At 33.9% G+C, this 6,896-nt stretch overlaps 1 protein-coding gene across 1 annotated transcript in view; it reads left to right on the top strand.

The window, feature by feature from the left end:
- The window catches only part of LOC108570523 (acetylcholine receptor subunit alpha-type acr-16), a 348,441-nt gene that overhangs the window by 194,396 nt on the left and 147,149 nt on the right, over positions 1-6,896 (top strand). The window lies entirely within an intron of this gene.

Here is a 6,896-nt window from a genome sequence, read left to right as displayed (position 1 = left end):
GAGGGGAGAAGGAACGTTTTCCTCGCGAAATAGTCCATATCATTGCACACGTGACTATGATAGATTTATGGAGAGGGATGTTGCATTTCAACCTCCAGACGTTTCCCCGTTTATCGTGTTTTAGACACCGTTCTATCGACAATTTCTCTGTCGATCGAGGATAATGCTCATAATCGGTGAATTTTTATCGAGGCTGTTGAAAGTTCTTCTTAACGAAGATGTTCTTCGAGTTTCAAGCGTGTGAATTTTAATACCGATTCAGGTGACGAATAGATTGTAGTATGTTTTTATTACGAATTTGAAAAATTTTTAGTTTTTATTGTGTACGGTCAACAAATTTGTTATTATTTAAAAGAATATTGCGAATTCCTTTGGGTTTTGATATTTTGGTGCTAAACTTTAGCACTGAATAAACGACTGTATGTCTTCATGATGATTTTAACAAATATTTTTAGTTTTTCATTATGAAGCTAAAAAATTTGTAATTATTTAAAAGAATATTGCGAATTTCTTTGGGTTTCGATATTTTGGTGCTAAACTTTAGCACTGATTAAACGACTGTATGTCTTTATTTTGATTTTAAAAAATTTTTAGTTCTTCATTGTGAAGTTAAAAAAATTTGTAATTATTTAAAAGAATGTTGCGAATTCCTTTGTTTTGATATTTCGGTGCTAAACTTTAGCACTGATTAAACGACTGTATGTCTTCATTTTGATTTAAAAAAATTTTTAGTCCTTCATTATGAAGTTAAAAAGTTTGTTATTATTTAAAAGAAAATCGTGAATTCCTCTGTGTTTCGATATTATGCTCCTAGGAGAGGAGTTTAAATTTTCCTTAAGCTATGATTTACTGCTATACGATAGTAGTGTACGTGTCTCTATTAATTACAGTTCATATCTAAGGTTGGATATATCACGATACAAATTGCATAATACATTTAGCTTAGTTATTCATAAATGTGTATCAGTCTGTATTTATATCTATTATTATGAATGAAATTAAATGAAAAAAATACTTATATATTCTTTAAGAATAAGGTAATAATGCCCTCGTGAAAAATTTTGCGATCGAGTCAACTAATTTCTTAAGAAAAAATCGCAAAGTTAGGTATCATTTTCATGCCTCAGAAATTGTCTAATCCCTTGAGTCGCAAATAAACATGCATTAATATTCTCCTATGCGTGGGTTTAGTCTCTCAACAATTTCGTCTTCTTATGCATTTTCGTCCATTATATTATAATATATTTACTTCAGTATTATTGATATTATTACTTTTATATTACACTCTAATATTTTCCTAAATCAGTATTCAGAAAGCTGTAAAAGGATTTAAATACCTTAAAAACGTAATCATTGAAAAAATTGTAATTTACACGTAACAAGAGAAGCTGTTAAGCAACAATTAAAGTAAACCAAACTTGAAGAACATTTAAAAAATCCATTGCTCTAACAATTACATCAGAGGCATTCAAAATTGTTATTAGTCATCATTAGTCATCATTGTTATTAGACTTCACTCGTTACTCATTCGCTTTATACGTGTACTTTTATTAAAAGGAGCCGCTATTCAAACATTAACCATTATGCTTCACAAAATACTGTAACGATGAAAGGATCGAGGTCTTCGCCGCCGAATTAACAATTCCTTGTTCCGAAACGTACGCCGCGCGTGTGTACTACTCACAGAGTCTAGCTTTATGTGAAAAATAACCACCGTGAGCCATGCTGCGAACACGAAAAATAGTAACTTATGAAAACGCAACAGTGCTTTGAAAAAGTGATTGTTTTCGTTTGCACAGCGAAGTATTAGGAAAATAATGTACAATTCTACGATACTTGACAAATAAAGCTACACTCTTAACCCTTCCGACCCGACGGCGTTTGCAGTAGTTCGCTTCCTACGGCCGGCGTGAAATTTAATAGTCCGTTCACGACGGCCGACTTGAAATTCAGCCCTAAACATATCGAATTTCAGTCTTTGACAATATTGCGATTTCAATATAGCATACTGAATAATTAAGAAATTAAGAATAATTGAGAAAGGAAAGCGGTGACACGTTCTCAGAGTCGGTACGCGGTACCGATGTCGGGTCGGAAGGGTTAAAATTGTCTCTGAAGAGAATCCAGGTCGTTGATATAGAAATATCGTCAGAATTAATCTATTTAGACAAAAAGTACAGAATAAGAAAAGATGGAAAATTGGATATTTTGAAAACATACTTTAAAGTTATGATCAGGAGAAATTAACACTTCGACAGTTTGTCCCGTGTGAGAATCGGGCAGTGAGTTAAATAGCGAACAGTTTAAGTCAAGAGAGACTTTTAGGAAGAAAGTTGGAAGGGGACGAGAAATTGTTATCAGAATTGTGACGTAGGGTTATTTACACTGTGCTTTAAAAATAATCACACACGACGTAATTATTAAAAAGATACGTGTAAAATATGAACTTTATTCACTCTAATTCGTAATTATATTAGACTGTAAAAGGGTTAATGCTGTACTTAAGTCACGGGTCATTTTATAGTGTTAAACCTGTACTCACAGTCATTTACTTAATAAAAAAATTTTTGCAATTTTGCTCACATGCAAATTATCTTAAGAAAGTGAAATTTACATCAATACAGCACCTTTGCGATGAGAAAAGGGTTGAAGTATGTATGAGAAAAAAATCCTGTTCTCCCTTACTACTTATTAAACCATTAATTTGTGTCTAATTTTAAATGGTCAAATTTTAAAGTATCTGAAAAAAGTAAAAATGTCATCAATGCAGTACCTTTGCAATGTATGAGAAAAAAATTTTGTTCTCCCTTACTACTTTACAAAATCATTCTATTTGTGTCTAATTTTAAATGGTCAAATTTTAAAGTATCTTAAGAAAGTAAAAATGTCATCAATGCAGTGCCTTTGCAATGTATGAGAAAAACAAATCTCTTCTCCCTTACTACTTATTAAACCATTAATTTGTGTCTAATTTTAAATGGTCAAATTTTGAAATATCTTAAAAAAGTAAAAATGTCATCAATGCAGTGCCTTTGCAATGTATGAGAAAAACAAATCCCTTCTCTCTTACTACTTATTAAACCATTAATTTGTGTCTAATTTTAAATGGTCAAATTTTGAAATATCTTAAGAAAGTAAAAATGTCATCAATGCAGTGCCTTTGCAATGTATGAGAAAAACAAATCTCTTCTCCCTTACTACTTATTAAACCATTAATTTGTGTCTAATTTTAAATGGTCAAATTTTGAAATATCTTAAGAAAGTAAAAATGTCATCAATGCAGTGCCTTTGCAATGTATGAGAAAAACAAATCTCTTCTCTCTTACTACTTATTAAACCATCAATTTCTGTCTCACTTTAAACGGTCTAATTTCAAACTACCTCAAGAAACTAAAAACGTCGTCAGAGCAGTGCCTTTGCAAGCCAAAGGATTAAATCTCTGCACGAGAAAAACAAATCTCTTCTCCCCCGTCACTTTTTAAAATCTCTAATTTCCGTTTAATCCTAAACAGACCGTTGGACCATATTTTAAAAACATCCTGCAGAGGGAAACGCGACGGCAAAGTTGGTTCGAAATTTTCGCGTTGGAAACAGTGGTGCGCGCGAAACAAGAAGAATCGTTAGGAATCATGCTACGAGGAAAACTCGTACACGTCAGGTGACAGTGTAAGGGATGCAGGAGGGAATCCTGAGAAAGTAGTTTCGAGCAGATAGCGCGGAAATTCAATTTCCATCGGACGCATCGCGGGCAACGACAGGGCAGGATCGATGTTGGCAGGGATTCGAGCTCTCGTCGACGTTGTTCCCGGTGCACAATTGCCGCTATGCACACAACCCCCTGTATACATACAAATACGAACGTGGCCTGCATCCCGCGTGTCCCATGAGCCTCCACCGGTATATAATTTTCCGAACACCGTCCGTTCAGGGAAAACACCGTGAAAATGCTCCGTCTGCGGTCCACGATCCCCTTTGGGGACGCCGACACGTCGTCTCTACGGTGACGTGATTTTTATTCCATTGAAATCGTGTCAGAGGTTCGAGAGAACTACACTCATTGGTACAGTTATTAGCAACAACTCTCTCTCTCTCTCTCTCGTTACTGATCAGATTTACGTAGAAATTAGTTGCGATCGTAGGCAGTGAAAATTGGTGAAAGTATTCTGTGACTGTTTTTATTTTTTGAGAATGTTTATGTGTACTGATGTTTTGATGTATTTGATGTTTGATGATTTCACGGTAGTAGAATTGATGAGATTTGTAGCAATTTAAAGTTAATTATAAAGTTAGAATGAATTATTAAAATTGCTAAGATTCGTAGCAACTACTTGTGGAAAAGTGTCTGGCAAATGTACCAAAATTTCTTTCCACGCAAAACGTAAATTTTTGTGTGTGGGAGAGTTATGATTAATCGTAGAAAACGTGTGCATTTGAGGATATTTTTTAATATATTTGAAAGTGTAAGAATAATAGGTATAATATATTTGATGATTTATTCGGAGTAAAATTGCTAAGATTCTTAGTACACCCAATTCTGTTTTTACACGGTTTTGATTTAACACATGTCTAGAAAAATAAATTCGATTTCCTTTCTACACATTTTCATTCGATATTTCGAGTGACGACAGTAATTCGCGTATGATATCCGGTGATGACAGAGAATAAAGTTATGTTTCTTTCATCACTATCACTGTTTTCAATTTTTAATTCCTGAATTTGTGATCGTTCTTAATTTACATTGTTACTTTTATTATAAGAATTAAATTACCTTTTGTTTTTATAAAATAAACTGTGCATGAATGCACATAGAAATCAAATTTGGCTTTTTATAAAGTCTCTTGATAAAGTTTTTTGTATGAATTCTTTTATTTTAGCTATTTTTTACAGGTTTCAAGGATATGGAACCAATCCCCTATTTTTCTATGTATGTACACGATGTCTTTTTTTACACGGTTCTTTCTGGAACGTATCTACCGTGTAAAAACAGGATTGGGTGTAGTTTGTAATAATGAATTCTAGTCAGGCAAATGTATCAAAATTTCTTTCGTCCAGAATTGCTAAGATTCTAAGAAATTTAGAATTAATTATTAAAATTGCTACGAATCTTAGAATTAATTCTAGATATGGAAACGTGTCAGGCAAATGTATCAAAATTTCTTTCGTGCAAAACCTAAATTTTTACGTTTGCATATTGAGAAAGATATTTGATATATGTGTACGTACCTATCGTTTGTTTCAGTATAGAATAAAATTCTAATACTTTCTCGTTTTTTGTAAATCGCACTTGAACACTGGTGCATTCTCAACTGTTAGAAACTGAAAATTAAATTTTCAATTCAACTCCAATTTTTGAAAATTAGAATTGAAGATTAAATTTTTCATATAATTTGAATTTTTAGACAATTAAAGTGTAGTAATAGCATTAGAGGATCTCAAATAAAGAAATAGAAGGATTAAAAATAAAATAATCATAAATATGTGAAACAAATGTGAAAAAATGTCTAAACAGCTACTATTCCTCACCTAATTCCTAATTCAATGATTAAAATCCTACTTGATAACTACAATAATGAAAAATAAAGAATTTTTCTTACTACCAATGTCTAAAATTAAAATGTATCAGCTTGACGCAAGTACTTAAACAGAAAATTACATAAACCTACCAATTACTCGTTCAATTATCCCCAATCAAATCGAATCTTTCAATTCTATCCTACTTTCTAAAACAAATAAGTAACTCATCACTATTGTAGTATCGGGGCCTCCATACCCAAATAGGAAAACCGATAAGGGAGAATAGCGGGGGAGTGATTGGCGTAGCGCACAAAGCCTCGACTTGCTAAGCCGAAGGTCCCGGGTTCGATTCCCGTTGGGTCCCTCAGTATTTTTTCCGTCTGTTCCTACACTATCATTATCGATACTTATCATCGTCAATAAAAACCAGAAAATTTTCTCCGAAGAAGTTGAAAATTCTAAAACATTTCCTATCAACAATTCAGAATAATCCGAAACTTGCTTTCCTTCGATAAAAGTACAAGGGGAGATGATCGAGGTAAATACTCGAACGAAATTTCCCAGACACCTGTAATTCGTCGAATTTCTCCAACATATTGATAATATTAAATTGTTCGGGATATTGTGCCGGTGTGCATCTAGTATTATCCAATACTAGTACTATGGACCAATGATCGAACCAGAGAGAGAGAGAGAGAGACTATAATATCATAGAAATTCCATTCCAGCAGAGTTTCATCATCGCCGTAGCCTCAGGTAGACCCGATGTAAAACGAATTCCGTTCGAAGTAGGTTCAGAAATAAGATTCTTCTTAGAAATTCCGATTAGCTAAGCTCTGCATACACTGAGATGCTGGAAGGACCGTTGTTACAATGCTCTAATTCCTCGTCAATTTCCGTGGCGCGATTGGATCGAGTAAAGATCGCGATTTCAGACGAACTACGTATGACAGCAGCTGATTGAACGTTTGACGCGGTTTCGACATTCTTCGGTGCAATTTTTATGAAAATTAATTGTTAGCTCCCACACTATTCGTGAAGCCGATTATATAGCAAATAATTCTTTATTTGCAACACAGTTTTCTATGGAACAGTAATACAATATAACTAAATTCTTAATGGTTAAATACCCGACTAGAATTTCAGTTACGCAGTCATTAGGTCCGCATTAGGTTAGCCTAATTTGCCTGTTAGGCCCGCATGCGGTATGTAACGCGGAATATTCACGACCGCCTAATTGGGAAAGCCGCGATAGGGCCGCATTAGGCCCGTATTAGAATAGCTTTATTAGGCTCTCATTGGGAGACATTAATGAAATCTCAAATCTTGTTGAAAACTCTCACGCAAGCGTACGTCCGACACTGAGATGTCTGTAAATATTC

The sequence above is a fragment of the Habropoda laboriosa genome, unplaced genomic scaffold, assembly GCF_001263275.1.
Source record: "Habropoda laboriosa isolate 0110345459 unplaced genomic scaffold, ASM126327v1 scaffold61, whole genome shotgun sequence".
NCBI lineage: Eukaryota > Metazoa > Arthropoda > Insecta > Hymenoptera > Apidae > Habropoda > Habropoda laboriosa.
This window is presented reverse-complemented; position numbering and strand designations above follow the sequence as displayed.